General features: G+C 44.2%; 1 protein-coding gene across 2 annotated transcripts in view; it reads right to left on the reverse strand.

Moving 5' to 3' along the window:
- LZTS2 (leucine zipper tumor suppressor 2) overlaps nt 1-24,452 on the reverse strand; it is an 821,117-nt gene that overhangs the window by 374,455 nt on the left and 422,210 nt on the right. For both annotated transcript variants that reach the window (XM_078643642.1, XM_078643643.1), the window contains one exon: nt 8,178-8,257. The gene's annotated coding sequence lies outside the window, so the exon portion shown is untranslated. The remainder of the gene's footprint in view (nt 1-8,177; nt 8,258-24,452) is intronic.

The following is a 24,452-nucleotide window of genomic DNA, read 5'->3' on the forward strand; positions in this document are numbered from 1 at the left end:
CGACTCTTGGCAGCGACACAAATGTATTCCTGTAGGTGAAAGTGTGATTTATAACCGACCCAGGTGTGAAGTTCCCTAAATTAAGCACACTATGGACACAAAAGCATCGTGAAATGGCCCTTTGTGGGCACCACACACTGAAACAAGGCTTCAAACTCCTGCAAACAGAGGTTTGACTAATTTCATTGGCAGCGCGGCGGGATCCTGTTACCTGCTTCATTTCAGCCCGGACATAGCGCCTGAAAGAGAATCAACCACTCCTCAAATCCGGTTTCAGATCGCCATGCTGAAAGGTCTCCAGCGATGTCCGATTACAGCCCTGCAGCGGTTTCATCTAAGAGATCATGTGCCACAATGGGTTTAGTGTATTAAAAATATAATTCAGAAACGATATCAAAAGTATATCAATCCTTGTGAACTACATCATGCAGGATGAAGGGTAGCATCCCCACTGGAAGCTCTGGGTACCACAGCCTTGCGTTCAGTTCTTTCTCAATATGACCACTCAGTCCGGGTGAAGATGCTGATGTGTGACTAGCAGCTGAGGTATTCAGTTTTTATTCCATATTTTCGTCATTGGTTCCCCTTTCCAGACCCACCCTGCCGGCTCTGATCTCCTGGGACCCTACACTGTGACACTACTGCCAAGAGCACCAACAGAGACCTGGGCAGCTGCGGGCGAGGGTACCCAACATGAAGCCCCGTTTTACTCTAAATCATAAGGAAGACGGTCAACAATCCATTGCAAGACCACCTTGACATATGGAAAATATTGGACTTAGTCTGGTCGGGGTTTGCTAGGGTCATGGTGCGGAGACCACTCTCCCGGATGTTTAAGATCGCTTTCCATCCACGGTGGATACAAGGGGTTGGCTGCCCTGGTTGTGCCTTCGATCTGGGGGTTACAATAGATACCATGGTCATCGTAGGCTGACTGCCCATCCTGAGGTCATTGTTTGTCAGGATAAGACAACAGCTTATTCTTGCTTCTAATTTTTTACAAGGCAATTTGCAAACCACTAAACCTCAATATCAACACTTTTCACAGGTGCAGCGCCCCTGGGACCACCAGGCTCTCCCTGCTTCTCTATCATACGTCTAAATCCTATAATTAGTCTTAGTCACAATCGCAACCAAGCTCTTCATCCAGTCCCCTCCGGGTTTATCGTAAGGCTTTCAGCCATGCACAGCAGCCTCCAAGGGGCCATGAACAACATCCAGAGTTAGGCTGAAGGCCGCGCCCTCCGGGATGTGGAGAGGATCCGAATGGCATAGGAGCACACCCTGTCCTTTGGGGTCTGTGGTACGGGGACTGGGCACAGGGACTTTGGCTTCGACCTCAGTCCAGAGCAGGCTGGGCATGGCCAAACCCCAGCTGGCTCTGGTGTGAGCGGGCAAGGGCACACACTGTGCCCAAAATCCATATCTGGTGTCCAGATCATCCAGCGGTGATGGCAGGGCACAGGCACATTCCATTTACACAAAAAAATTCTGAACAAAACCTCCAACAAACTCCAATTCAAGAAAGCTAATCAGATAATTTACAACGAAAAAAAGACTTCTGCAGTTTTTCTCATCAAGAACACATATTTAAGGTGACATTCAGTGTCTTTGTAAGTGTTCGGCACCCTTCTATACCCACAGGCGTCCTTACGATAGATACATACGTTGTCCACCGTTAGCAAACAGAAGCTGAAAACAACAATTGTTTGTGGTTTCAGCTGGGTAGCTGTTATTCAAATGGCACCTGGGACGTCATTTCTAATGACATGTACAATGCTAAAGTTTGATGCACTTTCACGCATCAGTAATGCGCATCATTAACTGTTGTTGGAAGACTCCAGTAACACCTTCAACAGACATCTGTACCCAGAAATATAATACATATTGAAACTGCTGGGTGTTGACTGTTAGTAAACAGTTGTGGAAAACACCATATTTTTGGTAGCTTAAGCGATGCTTTTGATGACGTCATTGGTCAATTGATCTGCTATGTCACCAGAGTTGTCAACTATGATGTAATCAGTGAGAGAGAAAGAGAAAAAGAGAATTTTGTGTAATCGCTCTGCCTAGTTCAGGAGGGTATGATATCCCTCTTATGTTCCTCCATGACTTCAATGTAAGTGGCATATTCCTGCTCGCCTGCGACTCATTGCCACTTAGCCCACTGGACACTACATTTAGCCTTGATCAGTGCCCTTGAGAGCAGTCGTTGGCTTTCCTGGAGAGCCTACATGCATTAATCCCATACACAGAGCTCTGACTGCAGGACAGAACTTTTTAGTCATTCACTGCTCCCAGAGCGAAGAACTCAACTGAAGGCCATGACCAGTGGGATGTAGATAAACAGTGCCAATTTTTATCCACCTCTCACACACAGTCCCTATCCTTAGAGAGGACTCTGTTCAAAGTGTGCCCTTCTACCATGTCTTGCAGCCAGTCCCCCTGTCCACAGAGCGAACAGGCACAGACCCTGGGCCATGACCAGCAGGCGCTGGACACAAATCCCAACTCTCAGCCAAGCGCCATGCAAAGTCCACCTGCCTTCAGAGACTGTAGGACATAGCATTTGGCCTTGACCAGCAAGGTCTTGGCATAGGGCGTGGCCCAAGCTCTGCTGTGCTCAGAGTTCTCTTGGGGTAATCACAAGTTCCGCTTGCTCGTCCTGGAACGGGAACTCTCGGAGCAGACTGTGCCTGAAGGCCACACTCTATTCAAAGAGCCATGTACAGAAAGCGTGCATGGCATGATCTTTAGGCATGCACACTATGCACAAAGTGAGGGATGTGGTTTTTGGACATGCTCCTCTTCGATCCTGTGCCCTTGGCCTGGGCCAAGGTTCCCTATCCCGAAAGACCTTAGATCACACACATCAGCCGTGCCCAACTGCTTCCAGACATGGGCTATGAAAACAATACTACATTCCGCTCTCAGTAAATAGACGTGGAAAAGATCCATGGTTTAGTGTATCAATGTTATCATTAGAGAGGCCAATAGTGATGTAATTAATTATATTACGAGTGATGTCATCACTGGTGGAATTTATGCCATTATTGCATGTAAAAATAAAAACTGCTGCAATTCCACTCACACGCAACACATATCTTTATGGGCATCAACTAGTTTTAAGGGTTCAGCATCACTTTCAGCACACAAGTATCCCTGAAATTGATACATATGGAGCAAGGTTGTATTCCTACTGTCTCCAAAAAGATCTGCAAAAAAGCAGCTAGTTATAATTATTTTCTTAATTAATATCTGTAGGAAGAAAGGCCCCGCCTTGCAACTCTTGTCAACAGAGAATTGCTTTTTCCAACATATAAGTTGATAGCAGCCCCCGGATGTTTCTTTCTCAAAGTATTACTCTCTGCAGGAGAGTACAAGCCAGTGCAGACCATTTTGTGCCTGGCATAAGGCGGGAAGGCGAGACAGCTATACTCTGAGCAAGGTTTCCGAGTACATCTAGTGGTCTCAGTGGATCTAAGTGGAAGGCTGAAATATCCTTACGATATCAAGAGGGCGGGATAACTGCATGCTGCAATGGTCCTCTCCTATTGTCTGCGTGGGTGGGGGTGAAGGCCCTTGTAATGTGCGGGTGATGGGAAGGTGTTTAAAATATTGCCCCCGCAGCCTGGGGTGAAGTCAGGGAATCAGGCCATTCACCCATACCTCACCAGTGGTTGGTAGTGGAAGGGGGAGACCTACATTCAAGTCCGTTATTGTGGTTTGGTCAGGGCCGGCTTTAGTGCTGGTGGCACCCGGTGCGACAATCACTTTTGTGCCCACCCCACACCCCATGACCACCTCCCCGGATTGTCTCACTACCACCGGGCAAAAGTGCCCCTCATCTCTCCAATAATAAGATATTGATAAACACAGCGCCCAGCTTGTGGGCAGTGCCCCGCTCCACAGGTCAGCGCCCAGTGCAGCTGCACCAGTCGCACTGCCCTAAACCGGCCCTGGGTTTGGTAGCAAATATGGATATAACCGGGATGCAGTTGCCCCCCCTCCACCCCCCCTTCCTCGACAAACCCTTGGACCCTCGATCTGCTACCCTACTGATAGCTATGCCCCTGCATTGTTAATATACAAACAGTAGGATGTTGTCTCTCCTCTTCGCATGATCTTTGGGGTTCATCACGGCTGGCAGACCCGAGGCAGCACGTCCTCTTCAGTCCTGCTGACAGATGGCGCCTGAACAATGGCGCCGCGAGGCCCTTCCTACTCCTGCCTCCCTCGAATCTCGTGCAGCCCCCGTCACGCAAACTCTCATCCCTCAACAAGTGGGATTGTTCTTTCTGTGCTTGGCAGTGAACAGGTGCATCCTGTGTTATCTGCAATTAGCCACAAAGACCTTCAGAACATTTTCATATATCCCTTCAGGGCCTTTGCCATGCTCTTCTGCCCCGGATGTTCCAGACACGCGCACAGGAAGAGTGTGCATCTAGAGGGCTGGATTAGGCAGTGTTGATTGACAGTGTGAATGCCATTGTATTTTAATCCATTCACGGAGCGTGAATGAGATGCAAAGTCAGCCAAGGGATTGTTTAAGGTTTGCATTAAATTTGCTTTGTCGAACAAAACGTAACCCATCATCCAATGTCTTTGGAATAACAAACACAATACACTCAATTTCTCTTACATCAAAATTCTACATTTCAATAAAAGCTAACTCGTGTAAATTTCAGTAACCCTGTGCTGCCCACCTTTGAATGGACAATGACCAAAGGAAATAAAAGGGAAGCGAAAACCTTACAACTGTGATACAGCGCAGGCAGTGCGGCAGCGGCGGTGTTACAGTGGTGGGAACGTTTGGCTCATAGGAGAGCCTAAAAAGCATCTCGCCGCCGTGACAGTACCTCCAGCACGTCCGTGCATGGTGTGGAATGCACACACATTGCACACACAACAGTGAACTTTTGGGGGGGACCCTGTGGGCCCCTATACCTTTCCACCAATCATTTTATGGCGGAGTCCTCGCCATGAAAAGCTTGGAGTAAAGGCAGGCGGGAATCTGCTCAGCGGTGCCGGCATTGACATCGCCATGATTCCTACTTGCTTCCCTCACCGCTGCGGGATCCTAGATCCTGGCGGTGGTGGCAGTCTTGTGGCAGTCCCACCACCAATAGGATCAGGCGGGAGGCCCGACGCGATGGCAGTAGTGGCACCGCCATCCACTGGTATGTGGCCCCAGGACCGCCAACATCTACATCAGGCCCAAAATTCTCTCACAAACCTTAAGCTCAGACAATCATCAAGTAGGTCGAAAATAAGCAACCAAGAGCTATAACATCAGAAACCCCAGCAGGCCTTCACCACCATTCCGCTGACGCCGTCTCAATCAGCAGAAAGCCTAAAGAAAGTCATTTGTTAAGTAAAGGTGTGGATCAAGTGCCTGCTTACCACCCCGAATTCGTGTAGAAATCAGTGCAAAGTCTAATTTTTCAAAGCCACATATTTCTAATAGCTTTCCAGAGCTCCCACCCTCTCTCTTGAGTAGCTCGGCTAGGTAGCGGAAAATGAGGATCTTGAAGTCTCCAAAACGTATAACTTTCCTCCTGAATGTAATCCGCACAACTTTTGTTCATTGTGGCAGGCTACCCATATCAACCAGGATAGCTCACGTCCAGGGATGCCTGTCGAGGGGGCCTCATAATGGATGTCTGAGAATGGATTTTTAATTTCTTTTATTGAAACCTAAACTATATAGGCCTAAAACAAGACAAAAGGTAATCCTAGGTTGTTACACAATATCCACATCTAAGTCAAAGCCACCCACAAGTCAGCGTGTTCAAGGAAAGATCACTCAATCTGTTCCTGTTTCTGTTCCTCTATCGACTAAACATTGAAAACAATTACAGGCCATTTAATCTACAGTGTGGTATATCCAGGAATATTCATCATACTTTTATGCATTCAGAGATTGTTAGGTATTGTTACAGGTGTCATCCAAGCTGTATTATGCAAACTTGCGTGTCTTAAAATTTGTTGTGTGAGTGACATGAAAGGGCGGCACGTCAGGGTTGCGCCACACCTTGCACGAGTGTCCTGATTGGCTAGACCTGCAACTGGTTGATGAATGTGAATGAGTGTCAAGCAGACAATGGCTGTCCATGTTGGGCATCATACACAATCATACACTGATGGAGATTTGATGTGCACACTCCGAATGCTGTGTTGTTATTTTCAGCCATTTTCTGGCCACAGATGCACTAGAGCGACCCATTTGATAGTAATACAAAAGTACTGATAGTAGTTTCTTCCAGGCTCATGTAAAGAATGAATCTATGTATCAAAAGAGCCCAAAGGCAAAATTGTCCATTGTTAGGTCTCAATGTGGGGTTGCGAAACCTCCATGTGTTTCTCTCAAAAAGTACGTGATGTTTTGTCTACACATCACCCACTCAACCCAAAAGTTCCATTACTGACTCACTGCACATTTTCATTTTGTACTGTTGTTTAATGCATACACATCCAAAGCCAGAGGTAACCCAGCGGTGGAAGAAAATGTGAGTTTACACCCGAGTAAAAATGACATGTACTGTAATACTGCATTTTTTCATTCATACATTTTGCCTGTTAAAACCTGCGTCAGCTTTTTGAGGAAAAGTACTGTGCAATTCCTGGTTTCGCAGTTCTGACTAGAAGTAACAAAAAAAATAGGGTATTTGCCATGTTATCCCTCATTCGGAGACATGTAACTTGGAATGGGGGGCGGGGGGGGGGGGGAATGACTTTCTAAAGTTTAGAAAGGAGGTCTTTGACTTGGATTTCATCTCAGCGGTTCACCCTTCGAGACATTCCATGGCACCATAGTCGGGGCAGAAGCCCCCAGGGGTCATATGTATGAAGCTCAAATGGGTTCGTGAGCGCCGAAATTCGCAGAATTTCGCGTTTGCGAACTCATTTTCGCTAAATGGTATGTATGTAGCAAATTTGAGTGCAAAATAAGGAATCGCAAATGTGCGATTCCTTATTATGCGATTGCATTTAAGGAATCGCAAATTTTTCGATTCCTTAAATGCAATGTATTAACCGCATGCGTGCGGCATGATTTCCGCCCGTACGCTGGGTTTTGCGGATTCGCACTTTACGTGACGAGCTGGGCTCGTCATGAGCGTGCGAGGAGGCTACCTCATGACGAGCCCAGCTCGTCATGAGCGTCGAAGGGGTTAAGCACCCAAGTTGTGCGACTTCTCATTAAGAAATCGCAAATTACCACCAACTTCAAGTTGGTGGTAATTTGCAATTTCTTTAACAAAAGCACTTTTTTGCATTTGTGAAGGTGCCATGTGGCACACATACATGCCCTTAGTGCATGTATGTGCGCCATATGCGCACACATGTGAATTTCAGGGGTGCATCAGGGTGTCCTTATGACACCCTTGCCCCCTTGAAATTTTTCTCAATTTGCGATTCTCAAATTGCGAATCGCAAATTGAGAATAACTTCACATTCATTCCTATGGGCCTTCTGGCCCATAGAAATGAATGGGAAATGATTAAGGAATTTTAAGAATTCTCAAAAAAATTTGAATTTCTACATACATACCAATTTGCAAATCTCAAATAGCAATTTCTAAAAAATCGCTATTTGAGATTCGCAAATCTGGATGTTGATACATCTGTCCCCAGATCTCAAGTGATCATTTCAAGGCAGGTTCTTGATCCTTTGTAAGACTTTATGATTGGACAGTGGGAGGCTGCAGAGCAGCCATGGTAGTGGAACACTACAGCTTCTTGTCTTATCAACAAGTGCTACTATTGTGACTGCAATCTCCATGTTGTCCCACTCAAAGCACCTGGAGGAGGCCACCAGATGCATGGCGCGATTTACAAACCTATTAAATAAATAATTCTGCACTTGGTGGTATTGCTATTTACTAGTTGCAATGCCCTCACTCTCCTCCGAAGCCAAAATGCTGAGGCACTCCAAATAAAAAATCGTTTTAGCAAAAAATTCGCAGGAAAAAATGAATAACCTAGGTGGACAAGGAACATATTTCTCCCACATGTGCAGTTTGGTGGCACCGGTCCCTCGTTTGTTGAACTCTGGAAACCGAGATTTACTGACGGTTTGCAACAATCTGTAAAAGATCTTACAATGCGAGCATTAAGGAGGCGGTCCGAATTTCTCCGGCGAGCCAGATGCCAATGAAAAACAATATCAGTACTTACGGTGTTAATTTCCGGTTCCTTCCCCTCGATAATGGCCTCTTCTGACAGCTTTATTAACAGAAAACCAGATTAGAAGTAACCTGAAACAGATTAATGATCGGAAATTAAAAAGAAACGAATTTGTTAACCGGCGATATTAAAGCAGCAGTACTGCAAGTAAAATGCAAAAAGCAAACCTGTGTGACTATTATATGCCACTCATTTTTTCTACACATAATTATTTTTCTTTCTGAGCAATAAATTGTACCTTAATATTCAACCTCCACCAGGGATGAAACCTCCGCTAAATGAATCGAAAAACAGCCCAAAAAACATATTTGAAACATGCAGTCTCCGGCGTTTACTCTTACTTGCAGTTAAAAATAATCATCCAGGACTCTATAAAACATTAAAATACTCCACGGCGCTTCAACGTAAGAACGTGGCTTTAAAAGGAATTCAGTATGAATTGCCACATTTCTTTCTCCCTTGTTACTGGTCAGTTTTCCGTGTTTTTCGTCTCTCCTGCTCACATAAGTTTAGGAATCACAAGGAGATGATGGACGGAGCGCTGGAACTTTTCAAACACTCACCCCTAGTCACAGATCTGGTTTGAATCCATCATCGTTCTTTAGCTAACTTCGCCACCTCAGTTCAGGCCCAGCTATATGCAAATCAGTCTTGACCCTGAGCCTCATGGGAACAGTCCACCCGACCTGCCAAGCCAGGTCTTCCCCAAACCGGAAACAAGCATTAGGGGAATGGTTTTGGGGTAACACCCTTCATCAGCCAGGCTAGCTTGAATCCAGTGGGAAAGTGAGCAAGGGACCCATGTCTGGGCATACACTGCCAACTTAATGCGAAAAAAGCTATCACAAGGAGATGATAGACGGAGCGCTGAAACTTTTCAGACACTCACCCCCAGTCACAGACCGGAGTTGAATCCATCATCGTTCTTTAGCTCACTTCGCCACCTCAGTTCAGACCCAGCTATATGAAAATCAGTCTTGACCTTGTGCCTCATGGGAACAGTCCAGCCCGAACTGCCAAGCCAGGTCTTCCCTGAACCAGAAACAAGCATCCTGGGACCAATTCCGGGCAATCACCAGGCTAGCTTGAATCCAGTGGCAAAGTGAGCAAGGGACCCACGTCTGGGCATACCCTGCCAATTTAGGGCAAACAAAGCAATCACAAGGAGATGATGGACGGAGTGCTGAAACTTTTCAGTAACTTATCCCCACTCACAGATCTGGGTTGAATCCATCATCGTTCTTTAGCTCACTTCGCCACCTCAGTTCAGACCCAACTATATGCAAATCAGTCTTCACCCTGTGCCTCATGAGAACAGTCCACCCCGAACTCCCAAGCCAGGTCTTCCCTGAACCGAAAGCAGGTATCCTGGCCCCGTTTCGGGGTAACACCCCTCATCAGCCTGGCTAGCTGGAATCCAGTGGCAAAATCAGCAAGGGACCCACGTCTGGGCATACCCTGCGAATTTAGGGCGAACAAAGCAATCACAAGTGGATGATGAAAGGAGCGCTGAAACTTGAAACCTGGCTGATGAAGGGTGATGCCCTGAAACCGGTCCAAGGATGCTTGTTTCCAGTCTAGGGAGGACCTGGGTTGGCAGTTCAGGCTGGACTGGTCCCACAAGGAACAGGGTCAAGACTGATTTGCATATGGCTGGGTCCAAACTGGGGTGGTGTGGTGAGCAAAAGAATGATGGATTAAACCCAGATCCTTGTGACTGGGGGTGAAAGTTTGCATTGTCCAGCGTTCCGTCCATCAATTGTTTCTTTTGCATATGTCACCCTAAGTGAGAAGGGTATGCCCAGATGTGGGTCCTGTGCTCACTACACCACTGGATTCGAGCTAGCCTGGCTGATGAAGGGTGATGCCCTGAAACTGATCCCAGGATGCTTGTTTCCAGTCTAGGGAGGACCTGGGTTGGTAGTTCAGGCTGGACTGGTCCCACAAGGAACAGGGTCAAGACTGATTTGCATATGGGTGGGCCCAAACGGGGGTGGTGTGCAGGGCCGGACTGGGAACCAAACCAGCCCTGGCAAAGTGCTCGGCCGGCCCCCCCTCCCCACTCGGGGGGGTTCGAGGTGCCGCCGAGCGCTTTGCTAGGGCCGGTTTTCGGCCGATTTTGTTACAGGGCCGATTTTGCAGCTATGCTGCAAAAACGGCCCTGTAACAAAAGCGGCCCCCTGGGGCACAAAACCGGCCCCCACCCTTGCGGCGCACCGGGGGATTGCCCGGTGCCCGCTATGGCCAGTCCGGGCCTGGTGGTGTGGTGAGCAAAAGAAAGATGGATTAAACCCAGATCCTTGTGACTGGGGGTGCATGTTTGCCTTGTCCAGCATTCCGTCCATCAATTGTTTCTTTTGCATATAAGATAGGAGCAGCACCTTAAAGTGCTCTCTTACCAGACAAAGCATTGCATAGACAACCACACTCCATTCACAAAGGCTGGGGAAATTCCAAGTTCAAGGGTATTTTTAAGGCACCTGTTTCCTTGTGGAACTAATTTTCTATTTGCTACTCAGATGGACTTCTGAGGACCCTCAGTTGTTGGATCCACCAGCTAACCACACTTACACTTTCGTTTTATGTGAAAAATTACCAATATCCTCTTACGGCAATCAACTGAAAGATGATCAGGTATAGAATTGAAGAATGAGGAGACAATACTCCAGCTGCTTGAGAGTACATTTGCATAGGCCTATGGCTGTACGCTGTTCCAGTGCAAAGGTTGACTACGCATCTACATGTTTCTTAGTAGAAAACAGCAACCTCTTATGTCAGAGGAGATGCCTCCAGAACTGGGAACACTTCAGAGTGGCTTTTGGACAGGACAACATGCCGAAGATGGGTCTCAGAACTGGATGTTTATGCCACTGGTAGTCTCCAAATCTAGACACAGTGCCTCGGATGAGGCCTCCAGAATGAAATACAATATTCGACGTGAGGCCCTTGGAACTGGACAACAACTGCTAGATGCGGGCTCTGGAAAGTGAACTTTAATACATCTTGGAAGGGATTGTATTCTTTCATTCTGTAGCATAACCTCCCATTACGCTTTGCTCCTCTGGATCTTAACATTCCTCTTTCTTTCAACACAGGCCTATCATCGTTCTAACCTAGTTTTTGGTCTATCAGTATGGGTAGTCAACTTTGACTCACTGCAACTCAGAATGTTCTCATAAACTCAAATTCAGTAACATTTTCAGCTGGACACAAGATGAAATATGCAAAGGCTACCTGGCGTCATATTTTGATTCCGCGAATTACACTGGATAATTGCCAGTGTGCCAGGTTTCACAATCCCCACTCTCCTACTCGACTGCCAGATAATTTATGTTGAATGGTATTTCAATAACCACTGCCACTCTTCTTCCTGGTCTTTACTGGTGAAACAGTGGAAGGGGGATACATTTCCTCAATTAGAAAACTGAATGGATTCCTTCAGTCCTCTCTGATACAGTGAAACTGGATGGCCCATGTTCTTATAGAAGTTGCCAGTGCCCTGCGGAGAGGCATAGGGTCCTTTATAGTCGCTTGTCAATTTTACTCTTTACCTTAAGCATCTGGGTGATCTCATCTGATAGCATGAACTTAGACTTCACAAGCATGCTGATGATGTAATCTGGTGAGAAGAAGCAGAGCTAGACCTGAGTAGAAGGAGCAATAATATTGAAGAGAAAGAAGGCCAAGACACACATACAACCACACGGAGGCCCAAGACTGCTCATAGTATTTATGAAAAACATTTACTCCTGTGCACATATGTGCACCATGTGTGGTGTTCCAAGCCAACACTTGGAGAACTGCAGCCACTTTCACACCATCCTTTGACCATTACACACACCCATTAGGATCACATTTTACAACTCCTACTTCCCATAATTAAATATTGCTGGTGTCACCTTGCCTCCTGACGTTACACACATCCAATATCATAAATCACACATTGGAAACAACATAAGCACTCAGGTATCTATTCTTGACGCTCTCTCCACCTGTGACAAAAATATGCAGAAACGAGTATAGACCAATTTGTGTTGCCCTATGCTTCGTAATAACTTCCAAAGGCTAAAAGACTAGGTCCATTAGGAAATTGTTATTCGCGAGCTCGAGGGATGGAGATTGCTGGCCAACGAATATGTTCAGACAGGTTTACCAAAACAGCACCCCAAGCCAGGAAGGAACAATATTTTCAGATAAGCCAAACCTACTATTGGAAGTGAAATACAATATCAACAACAAGTGCCTGAACCTATTTGTAGCAAGGGTTTGGTGGGGGGGAAAGCACCTTTTTTCTAACCTTCATCAGGATTACCCAGGCTGAAAGCATTCGCTTAATTTGTTTAAACTAAACAAGGGTGCGCAAAAAAACTGTATTGATAGTCAGTTTAGAGTAACAACGTACTATTCGGGTTCCTAAGAGCCACAACCAGGTTAGGTTTCTGGATATTCATACATGAATATGCATGAGATACATAGAATTTAAACAGCTACACAATATCAGGACTATTTGTCTTGGGTACTCTAAAGAGAATGCTCTCCTTTGTGGGCCCAGTTGAATACTTCGGGTCGGGAAAAGAATATACAACATATTACACAGTGGATGGCCAGGTGAGAGGGCACAAGAAAACAGAATATGGCTTGCAATTTAAAATTCAATCACAGCATCAAAAGACATCACCATACAGTATCTGCAAGCATGGCTCCCCTGGGAGTTAGGACCACCGGTAATGAAGGTAAACAGGTGCCTTAGGAGGGTTGGAGTTGTGTATTGCGTCCAAAGGACTTCGTGTAGAATGTACTGAGAAGAGAAAGTGTGTGGTAGATAGCCACTGTTAGCAGATACATTACAGGAGTGTTGTATTGCAAATGACTGTAAAAGGATGTAATGTCAGTGGTTTACCCAAAACATGATATATGTGTGATAAGCAGATAAAGTACATAGATCGAAACTGCAGATGATGTCTCTGTGGAAAAGTATAGCTTTGCGTGGCATCTGCAGGGCCATCCTAAAAGTATTATAGGCCCCTGGGCAAAGCAGTTCACTGAGCCCTACCCACACAACCACTCACAGGAATAAAAATGTTAACGAAAAATTAGTGTTAAATTCTGGTCTGCATAGGGCCCATATGCTCGTGAGGCCCCCAGGTAACTGCCCAGTATCCCATGCATTAAGATGGCACTGGTGGCATGCACAAAACACAATCACGATGCTCAACATTGCAGAACAGACTTGAATATCAGGCCTCTCATTGAACCTCTTCAACTTCCGCTTCCTCTGGCCAGTGAGAAACCGAGCCAGCATGCCCACTCATCCATCAGTACCAGCTCAAGACTACACATATTCTACTACTGGATCTTATGACTGGATTGCAACCTCTAAGTCACACATCCTTCTGAATCAAAGGCTGGACATCTCATTCCTGCAGCATCAAGCAAATAATGTATTTACTAAGGATCAGAATAAAACAAAACTATGGCTCTAAAGCTACTATGTTCAGCCAGAATGGGATTCCAAGGCCGCTCCTCAGTGTGCAGCCGCCTATATCCTGCTCCTATGTAACCAATGCTCAGACCTAGAGTAGACAATGAGCCGCCTCCAGCCATAACTGAATACCCAATCACTCTCTTTCTGGCTAGAGCCGTGCCTCATCTCACCACGGACATCACTACGTCTGATTGGATATTACAGTCCAAATCAGTTGAACAGCCACATGCTCATGTTTCTTCCACGGGCACTTCTATATAAATCATGGGCGGGTAACTCACCTCTATCTAGGGGAAAACATCATCAGAAATAGGGACTGGCTCTTCAAGTACAGATTTAACCACTCATATCTTTTATCAAAGGACCAGCAGGGTCATACTGGCCTATAGGGCAATCAGGCAGTGCCCAAAGGGCGACACTCACTGATAGGTCAGTGTGTGGTTTCTTTTTGTGCCTGTTTGTGTACCTGTTTTATGGTCTACAGGGCCTGTTTTGAATGTTAATTTCCAGGACATTAAGACACACATTGCTTGCAGCGAGATAGAATCCATGCAGTTTTGCCTACCCTGCAAAATACAAGTGTATATTTTAATGTGTATTTATACGTTCAAAACTATGCAAATTTGAAACCATGGCCACTTTTTAGCTGCATAATTCACTAATGGGGGCCAATTTTATTTTGGTTCCCGGATCTACTTTGTGCCCTTGTCCGATCCTGGAGACCAGTGCTTGACTGACAGTGCGACCAAATGGCTCTCTGACCAAAACAAAATGTAACAACATGGCCTGCATCAATGGAAAGGTCAGACACCTACCACTTCACAACAGACAGGATCAATGCCAGACTCTCAAGTCCCACAACATAACATATTCTAAACTTTCACTCCCAAATGCAGTCATTAGTGGTGGCACTGGGCAGCTTTCCCTCACTACGCACACCCACTCTGCCTGCAATGTTCGCCCACCACCCTGCAGCACTTACTCTACAACCGCACATTTCACTGAGGTGATGCTGCACATTGTCAGTGCAGTTGAATTGATCTTTACAGTCCACCACTGCACATCCCCAGGATTGAAGAGGAAAAATTCAGACCCCTCTATAAATGTTAAATGGTTCCTACTTAAGGCAGTATGATTGCTACTGTACTGATCGCTCAGAACTGAAGGACATTTAAATTTTGGGAGCCTTTTGGAATGCGAAGCATGGTAGCCTGCCCTGTAGTAGTCAACCTATTCCCATTGGACAGTTCATCATGGACAATGGTCTTCCGCTGCTTGCAATAGTATTAGACTTTTCTCTGTATGCCTTGAGCCGACGATCAGACACCGAGGCCACCCATGTGGGCATACCTTACTCAACACAACACTTTTGGGATACCGTGTACAAAAAAAGATAATCATCAGACGCAGAAACCCACCCAGTTATGAAACAATGATGCACAGGTGAAAAGTATGTATGAATACAAACCCACAAACATTTGCCGGCCTAAGGGCAGCACCAATGTATAGGATTGGGAGCACTGCTCAAAACCCTAACTATGACGCTATTTCTTTTCCCACACAGGCCACACTGAATCAACACAGACTTCCAGTCAAGCACCTAGACAGAAGCAAAGTTTGAATGTGAGCTGAACAGACACTAATAAATGTAGTCAGCAGACCTTAAGAACCTCTATATTTATATATATATGTTTTATTTGTGAACTGTTTTGATTACTTGAAACAGTTAAAACGGTCTCTAAGCCAGACTTTACATATATCTATATAGACAAGACAATGCAAAACAACTCCCTGCTCCTTGTTCAGTGGTGTACTGAAATCTCAGAATCTCATTAAATCAGCCCCAGTTCTCGCCCTCCTTCCATCTTCATTGGGCGCATGTGCTGTTTGCGGCGCGTCTGGTTTTAAGTCCTGAAGGAAAATGGCGGCCGATGACTCAGTGCCCCTAAGGCTCGTGGATGCTTGGATTCTCTGGATATTTGCATAATCAGAATGAAAGCCCAGCAGGCCTTCCTTCGACCCACTATGATGATTTAGACATCAAGTGCTATCAAAATGTGAGCCTCGCTGGGCCGCTTACATGGGTGACACCGCAACATTGTGGCAGGCCAGACGTCTGAAATCTGCCTCGTCTCACTTGTTATCCTTTGTGTCTCACCAGGTCTTTCTTTCAGAGGATTAATCAGTGTGGGCGAATACACTGTATGTTTGGGATGATAAAACAGAATGTTTATGTTCTTTTAATATATTTACGTATTTTAGCCTGCCAATTCTCTAGTGTCTCTCTAGGTCTTTTTGCACCACGTTTAGAAAAAATTGCCATTACTAAGTTACAAGTTGCAACGTGCAGTTCTGTTCATCTTTTGTATGTGCTTTTCACTCAACGGCGTTTTACTTCAAACAAGGTGTGATAATAGTGCTGACAAAATCTCAGCTGTGTGCCAAGTGCTTACAGAAAAATCTGCATGTATCTTCCTGGTTCAAATCAAAACCAAGGTCCATGCAAATATAAAACCTTTGCTTCATTCACCCGACCCTGAATGAGGCTATAAAAGAGAGAAGCAACATACCCCTGGGCCTGCTTCACAGGACATTGATGGAAGGGCTGACTGCATTTGTTGAGCGTACACTACCAAACTGGGGCTCGAGGTGCTTATTTTACAAATCCGCTGGGCGATACACCCAGGTTTCAGGGAGCCCCATGTCTAATGGAAACTCGTTCCAAAATGTGGATTCCAGGATGACCAAGAGCCCAAGGCCAGCTGGTTATGGGGTTGATGGGGGATATAGACGATCTTAAATTATAAGCCCTTTGACAATGGGAGCCAACGAACCCTCTTTTACTAAGATATGTAATAGCACTCGCAGCAGCATTCTGGAGTGAATGGGTGCTACGAAGAACAACAAGGGTTAGTTCTGGTCTTTCTCAGAGTGTACAATCTAAGTACACCTCCGTATATAGAAGTATCTAGAGAGAGCCTCTCTTAGGTATGGGTATCCATGGTTTCCTACAAGAGCCTGGGATCTGGAGCACTTCTGGTGCATTGTAAAGGGCTAGGGCACAGAAAATGATTAAGGGTGCCACATGATCATGTAAGGTTTGAGCCACAGGAACCACTTGGACGTACCAAAGAGTCTTGGGCACAGATCTAAGGGGGTGGGTGAGCTTATCACATCCACCAGATCAACATTTCAAGTTGTAAACCCAAGTAAAAGCACAGGCCACAAGCAGAAAAGTCTGCTCTATTGAGACCCACCGCACCAGCAAGATAGTCTTGAGGGTCACTAGATGTCCCGCGAGTCCCTGGATGACGAGCCCCTGCTGCGCACCAACTGTAGCTGGATACCGCATTTGGTTCTGTTGCTACCAAGAGAAGCAGGACGGTGGGGCTGACACAAACTCAACTTGTTTCAGACTGGTCCCTGTACGAGGACCACCAGATATTCTGGGGCTTGCACGTTTGTCTGGGTTGAGTCCTTGGGGTTGACAACAGGGAAGGCCAGACCCAGTTCACACCATTTGGCCCAGGAACTAATCAAGGGTCATGCAGTCAGTGACACAGTCCAAGCCCCACTGCAAGGTCGGGCTTTTTTACGAATATACCGAGACTACAGTAAACAAGCCTGGCTACATGTTATGTCACACAAAATATTTTACAGCGCACACACAAACACAAAAACTAGCAAACAAATACAGAACCTCAGAAACCCTTATGTGGCTCCCTTGTGCTTAACAACTTGGGCAGACTTTCCTTTGTCTCTCTGTCGTTTCCCCCTCCTACCCTTTCACCCCACCCCCTTCCCCCTCTACGCTCCCTTCTTCTCACCCTCTTCCCCTTTAATTGTTTTTCTGTTGAGACCTAGCCATTTGACCGATGCCCGGTGGACCTACCTAATAGCTGGAGAGGAGATGGACTGAGGATTCCCCCTCGGCCGTCACCAACCCAGCCGGACCTTGGACAAACTTTCCCTTTGTCTCTCGCTGTATCTATACACTACCCCTTTTGCCCTCACCCCCTTTCCATTCCTCACCCCATTTTCCTTTTCTTCTATGCTCCTAAAAAGTTTTTTCTGGTATCTTTTGTAACTACGTTCCCCTCGTCTCTACGTCCTGTCTTCCTCCTACCCCTTTACCCTATCCCCTAACCCTTCCTGCTCCATTCACCTTGTTCCCCTATGTTCTTTAAATGCTTTTGTTGAAACGTATGTAACTTTTAACTGATGTAATTTGCAACTTTATTGTCCCTCATGTAAAGCGCTCTGATTCCATCGGGTCTAGCCAGCGCTATATAATAACTCATTAATTAAATGTGTTCCCATTTAGTACTCTTTCTCCCTTTGTCTACCTCCCTAGCTCCTGGCTCCTATCCTCTCTCCCCTGAATCTCTCACCTTGTCTGCTAGTTTGCCTAGCCCCCCGTCCTTTGTGCCCTTTGACAAAGCACTCCTTCTCCCCTTGTTGGGGAAAGATCCAATATTTATACTCTGGAGTCTCAGCGTACCCGCTGAGAGAGTCCACCTCGCCAAGGGAGCCACTTACAGCTGAGGTATGGTATGGCACCACTTGCCAAAGCACTCCCTCTCCCCTTTTTGGGGAAGGATCCAGTATGTAGGCCTTGGAGTCTCAGAGACCCTTCTGAGAGAGTCCACTGCGTAAAGGGAGCCTCCCGCAACAGAGATAGGGAAGTGATACCACTTCCCCTGGGATCACAGCTTACTGGACTTTGGACGTAGCTTTGGTTTGTCTACCAGTTTGTGGTCCATCGCCCTTCCCCTCCTCTTTCCTTGCGTTGTCCTTCACCCTCCCCTCATCTTTCCCGCCTTCATTACCTATCTACTTCCCCAGCTCCTTCCCCCTCCCCTGAATCCTTCCCCTTGCTTGCTTTTCCCCTTTCGTATCTGTGCTTATTGTTTATCTTGACCTTACAAGTAACTATGTTGCCATGCTTTAATAACCGTGTAACCTTTGTAACGATGTAACCTGTAACTACGATATGATGCTCATGTAAAGCGCTCTGATACCTCCGGGTCTAGCCAGCGCTATATAAAACCTTTAAAATGAATAAAAATAAATAAAATAAATTAGCTTGAACATGGACATATATGGTAAATAAGCAACCTGCTTAACTTTGCTACTTAAGCCCACCAGAGTGGACTGCAATGTCGGAGTGGACTGCAATGTCGGAGGAATATACATTTGTATGAAAGTGTGTTTTTTTGCACAGAAAACATAGGTGTTGGATTGTTTATTTGCAAAAAATGAGAAGCCAATTTACATTTCAAGGTGAGAGTAAAGTTTGGTTTGACACGCGGGGACACAGTAGACTGATGTGTTAAGGATGTACAATATGATAGGTGAGGGTATTTGAAGGGAATTACTATTACTTTTAACCATACTGAAGCGCCTTGAAGACATCAGATTTGAGTTAGTGAGTGGAATGGAAGGAAATATAGGTGTTCTAACTTTCACTTGAACTAGCAATTGGGGATGATAGGGATGACAAGTTAAGGGCAGATATATTTCTTGTGGACCGTGCTTCTCATCATACGCAAGTTTTCCTGCCATGCATGTAAGTTGTTGGTGGTGTATTGCTTGATGACTGAGGAATTCTATTTTGAAGACGATTCGGAAGTCGAATGAGAAGCAGTTGAATAAAGAAAGCAATATTGAAAAGAAGAAATGTACAGAAAAAACTTAGATCGAAGGAAAAATTGTATTCAAAGCAGCCGTACGAAAGCAGACTATAGAAAGTGGGGCAATATATTCAATATTACACATCTAGTGATACAGCAGTTCCTGGGCCCTCTTGCTTACCAGTTGTCCTCCGACTAGGCTTTGAGAGAGTCCACTGCGTAAAGGGAGCCTCCCGCAACAGAGATAGGGAAGTGATACCACTTCCCCTGGGATCACAGCTTACTGGACTTTGGACGTAGCTTTGGCTCGTCTACCAGTTTGTTGTCCATCGCCCTTCCCCTCCTCTTTCCTTGCGTTGTCCTTCACCCTTCCCTCCTCTTTCCCGCCTTCATTACCTATCTACTTCCCCAGCTCCCTCCCCCTCCCCTGAATCCTTCCCCTTGCTTGCTTTTCCCCTTTCGTATTTGTGCTTATTGTTTATCTTGACCTTACAAGTAACTATGTTGCCATGCTTTAATAACTGTGTAACCTTTGTAACGATGTAACCTGTAACTACGATATGATGCTCATGTAAAGCGCTCTGATACCTCCGGGTCTAGCCAGCACTATATAAAACCTTTAAAATAAATAAAAATAAATAAAATAAATTAGCTTGAATATGGACATATATGGTAAATAAGCAACCTGCTTAACTTTGCTACTTAAGACCGCCAGAGTGGACTGCAATGTCGGAGGAATAAACATTTGTATGAAAGTGTGTTTTTTTGCACAGAAAACATAGGTGTTGGATTGTTTATTTGCGAAAAAAGAGAAGCCAATTTACATTTCAAGGTGATGTAATGTAATGTAATGTAAAGGTGAGAGTAAAGTTTGGTTTGACACGCGGGAACACAGTAGACTGATGTGTTAAGGATGTACAGTATGATAGGTGAGGGTATTTGAAGGGAATTACTATTACTTTTAACCATACTGAAGCGCCTTGAAGACATCAGATTTGAGTTAGTGAGTGGAATAGAAGGAAATATAGGTGTTCTAACTTTCACTTGAACTAGCAATTGGGGATGATAGGCTATGACAAGTTAAGGGCAGATATAGTTCTTGTGGACCGTGCTTCTCAGCATACGCAAGTTTTCCTGCCATGCATGTAAGTTGTTGGTGGTGTATTGCTTGATGACTGAGGAATTCTATTTTGAAGACGATTCGGAAGTCGAATGAGAAGCAGTTGAATAAAGAAAGCAATATTGAAAAGAAGAAATGTACAGAAAAAACTTAGATCGAAGGAAAAATTGTATTCAAAGCAGCCGTACGAAAGCAGACTATAGAAAGTGGGGCAATTCATTCAATATTACACATCTAGTGATACAGCAGTTCCTGGGCCCTCTTGCTTACCAGTTGTCCTCCGACTGGGCTTTTTTCTACGACTACGAGGTGATGGGAGTTAAGTGATATCAGTCAAAATCAATTAACAGTGTAACCCATTTGGCTACACAATTAGGACCAGGAATCGGTAGCTAGGGTTAACAAAGTTTATTACAACTTCAAAATCAAGTTAAGATACACAGCTCTTAGCACCATGCTAAAAATGTACAAAATAGTCTCAATCTACAAAAATAAAAAAAAATAAGGCTGACTAATATAAGGCAAACAACCAATTCAGTAACAATAATACAAAAGATAAAAAGCAATATCTGGTCCTTGTCTACGCATGGATAAATCTAAATCACCTACTGTAGAGTTCCAGCTAAAAGGATGGTTCTAAGAATCTAGAGTCTCAAAATCCGGAATGTGCATAACATGTATTTGTAAAGCGCATGTTCACCCAGAAGGGTATCTAGGTGCTGAATAACAGATGTTTATTGTTACCCAATTCAATGGAACTAATTTTATCGACCTCAGAAGGATAAAAGTCTGAGTGGACCCACTGAGACTTTAACCAGTGACCATGAGGTCAAAAACAGGCCTCTACAGTAGACACATTAGTCCACTAAGCCATCAGACCTGGCCTTAAGGGCCGTCCATAAAGGAAATTAAACAAGGCAAGGAAAATATAAGCAGGGAAGGTGTCAGCATTTCAGAAGCCCAGTCAAGATTCTTCTACAGGTCAGAGAATAAGTGCCAGCCTAAGCCACGCTCAGGAAATAATCAAAGCAGTCATAGAGGTGTAAACCTCTTGGAGTATTCTAAGCTTTCAGTGTAAAATCTCTGAAGGGATGTCAAAAGGGATATGTATCTCCAACGGTGTGATTACTAAATTATAATACGCAAGAGTCTTCTGGGTAAAATCCCCTATGTAAGTATCATCGAGGGGCCTTTGTTCTCATCCATTTCTCATGTTGCAGACGGCAATAATTTCTACATATCCCACACCAAACATGGGAACGACATCTATTCCTCACGCACAGGTCAGATCTCAACATTGCTGAATAGGCCTTTCAGTTTACGCTCTGGTTTCTCATGTTCTTTCGTCAAGGTCTTCTTCTTTGGCTCTCTCCTCTATCACTAGTACAGTAATGTATCTATTCTACAACTAACAACGCATGTGAATACCTGCAAGAAAAGTCATGTTAGCAGAAAAAACTGTATTGTATAGCATGGTGAAACCCAGGCCTAGTCACGACAAATTAAAGCATTAACTCAATGGTGCACATTTAATATAAGTGTGTACATTTAGACACAAATGAATATAAGTAGTGCATTAGATTCACATTACATGTAAAATATGATAAATCTTTAAAATAATCATGGGTAAATATGGCTAGGAACTACATTGAAATTAAACATATGGAGTATTAATGCACACATTACATAAACGTTTTGTTATTGTAAGTGAAATGACATTCTACATGTATGAGGATGGTTTCTAGTTAATTTGCTAATGAATAAATGTCTTTCAAGCACACATTATGTTGAATTTTATCAATACAGTAAGTACACTATCTACTAAGTAAGGACGGTTTATTTCATTAGGTCTTCAATTAATATAGCAATCAGTTATAGTAAAACACTCAATATGACTATACTCTAATCATACGGTGAATATAATCTTTAATAATGATGTCAAGTGTAAAACTTACAGTAATCATTAATCCACACAAGAAACATGTGCTATCTGCATGTCCGTGTTATGAATCTGATTAATATCTGTGATGTATTTGCAACATGTAAAGGGTGGGTAACTTGCACTGCAGCAACAGCAATTTAAATACAACACATTTATCATACACAAGTCTAAATAACATATTCCAGCAAAAAATAAATTGCAAGGCAACATATGAAACAATCCCTAAATGGCATACAGGCATAAGGACATCATAGATAAGTAAAAGCGCAGGATGCAATATTGAAACAGTGGGAGAGTTAAACAGTCCCAGTGGAACGTTATATATTAATGGATATTCCTGAAGTGTAAATCAACAATGTTTCAGTCATGGCAACACTATAATTAGGATTAAAGTTACACAATAGTCTACATTAAAAAATACATCACTATAAAATATGCAAATGAACCACCAGACCTCATCGCCTCCCTCTAAGGATCAAAGCAGTTCTTTATTACAAGATAATATCTTGATTCCAACAACAACTGTGGAATGTAAATTTTAAATTTGAAAGAACACTTAATGGCATTTGAGAATGTGGGCCAAAAGAGCTTGGCCCACATCCTAAACTATCACACCACATGACGAATTCAGGCGGCATAATGGATTCTGACCTCTCCCTGGTGCTTCAAGTCAACCAATTAATGAAAGAATGTTTTTTCTTGATGAGCCGCCTACGTCTAATCTTTATTTACTTAGGGTTTGATCAAAAGTTACAAGCTCCAACAGTCTACTACTCTGCTGAATGGACTATGCCAATGAAATGTACTTCAGAGGATCAGACTAACCTATATACATGTGCTTGTTTTGCTTGAGAAGATGTGCTACCTGTAATATTTCCACCACAGTATAAAGAGTACAAGTAGTAGGATGTTTAGCACCTTCAGATCGTGGTTATTTTTAGCAAATGAGGTCTGTTTTGACAACTGTTGCATAGAGTGTACACTGTTCTTAGTAGATACTTTTTAATACTCTGTGGTGTGTTTCTCACGTAAACTCTCATCATGGAGAAAGCACTGTTTATAGAATCCAGTTCTCTGCTAATATCAACTTCATTTCTCAATGTAGGTTAGGTGAGTCTCAGGTGTTTGATACAGGTAAAAGCTCTACTTGTTTTGGAATTGAGATTCACTATTTGTAGGAACCTGTCTTTCTGTGAAGAGTTGTATACAGATTGATGACCATACTCAATGAGGGTTTCCCACATATCTGCGGTTGATTGTTAATGTAAACTATGCTACCTGTGAAGTATAAGCTGTGAGGTCAATGTTGCATTTAATGCTTGTTTTCAACACCTAAGGGAGTTGTATCTGTGATGGCAGTAATGATGCCTGATATTCTCCTGAGCTATTGTGTACTTACTGTCAGGTCTCTAATGCCATAGTAATTTTTCAAGCAATATGTGGAAAAGTGAAGTTTGGATGATGTTATCAGTGATGGCATCAATGATGTCAATTGAGATGTCATCAGTGGTTATAAATGATGTCATAGAACATGTCATGAGGGATCTCATATGTTAGGTAATAAGCGGTGCATGGCAGGAGCGCAAGTTAAGGTTAGTGCTTTTAACTATAACTGCTGAATTTCTGTCTTTTTTGTACTTCAAAATGTTAATGTTGCCACCGAGAAATTCTCCTTGTTTTTTCCGTGAATTTCTAAGTTGTTTTTTTTTTTAAAACAAAAACAAAACTTTTCATTACACCTGACTATAACATTATTGTAAAATGTGTTTATGACAGTGTTTTTTGTGAATAACTGAATAATATATCCTGTGTGCTGACATTTACATTGAAAGGGAATGGCTTTTGTATAGAAATATGACAGGAATGGGGGCACAGTTTGCAAAATGTTTTACAGGTGTGCGTAGTAGTGAGTGGGGAGGGACTGGCCTCTCCTTAGAGACCTCCCTTTCAGATGATGGGTGTGCATAGTACGGTGTGTGGATGGACTGGTCTCTCCTTTGAGACCTCTCTCTCAAATGATGCCTGTGCATAGTAGGGTGTGAGGATGAACTAACCTCTCCTTTGAGTCCTCTCTCTAAATGACAGG

Source organism: Lissotriton helveticus, chromosome 5_1 (assembly GCF_964261635.1).
Source record: "Lissotriton helveticus chromosome 5_1, aLisHel1.1, whole genome shotgun sequence".
Taxonomy (NCBI): Eukaryota; Metazoa; Chordata; class Amphibia; order Caudata; family Salamandridae; genus Lissotriton; species Lissotriton helveticus.